Below are 942 nucleotides of genomic sequence, written 5' to 3'. Positions count from 1 at the left end.
CATCAAACCAGTCTCAGGGCTGAAGACCACAACCACAACAACAATGGCGGTAGAAGCTGAGTGATATGTTTTTGGATTGTACCATATTTAACTTTTAAGAATTGAAAATATAATATTTAACCTTACCTCTCAACAAGCTAAGTTTCTTGTAATAAATATAGACACCATGAGAAACCATTACGTGTTGCTCAAAGAAAAACAGTATGAAATTCCGCTTCTTTGACACAGATCTTTTCTCAAAGAACATAAGAACAAATAAATAATGCAGTGAACAGCACATTTCACATTGAAACTTCCTGGCAGATTAAAACTGTGTGCCGGACCGAGACTTGAACTCGGGACCTTTGCCTTTCGCGGGCAAGTGCTCTACCAACTGAGCTACACAAGCACGACTCATGCCCTGTCCTCACAGCCTTACTTCTGCCAGTACCTCGTCTCCTACCTTCCTTGGAAGTTGTGCTTGGGTAGCTCAGTTGGTAGAGCACTTGCCCGTGAAAGGCAAAGGTCCCGAGTTCGAGTCTCGGTCCGGCACACAGTTTTAATCTACCAGGAAGTTTCACATCAGTGCACACTCCACTGCAGAGTGAAAATCTCATTCTGGAAACATTTCACATTGTTTATAATAAGCTGTTTTCAGAGCAACTGGTATTCAAAAAGAAGCTCAAAAATTCTAATTTACATTGAGGTGGTCCTGTGTGTGGTAATGTCAAAACTGGACCCTCGACCCTACTTGCAATGTTGCTGAACTGTGCTTTTCATAGTCTACTAGAATCGCTCAGTGATAGTAAACGAGAATTCAGTATCAGCGCAGTCTATAGTCACGACACACTCTGCTGCGAAAGTTGATGCCGTTTGACAACTGGTGCGACACTAACGCTTCAAGTGGTGAGAAAGCACAGTCCCATGCATTGTCAAGATAATATTTGTTTTTCATCCTTTTTC

General features: G+C 42.0%; 1 non-coding gene across 1 annotated transcript; it reads left to right on the top strand.

Moving 5' to 3' along the window:
• Positions 1 to 457: 457 nt before the first annotated feature.
• On the top strand, positions 458 to 532 carry Trnas-uga (transfer RNA serine (anticodon UGA)). Its single transcript has one exon. It is a non-coding gene; the product is annotated as a tRNA-Ser (tRNA).
• Positions 533 to 942: the final 410 nt, after the last annotated feature.

The sequence above is a fragment of the Schistocerca gregaria genome, chromosome 11 (genome assembly GCF_023897955.1).
Source record: "Schistocerca gregaria isolate iqSchGreg1 chromosome 11, iqSchGreg1.2, whole genome shotgun sequence".
NCBI lineage: Eukaryota > Metazoa > Arthropoda > Insecta > Orthoptera > Acrididae > Schistocerca > Schistocerca gregaria.
This window is presented reverse-complemented; position numbering and strand designations above follow the sequence as displayed.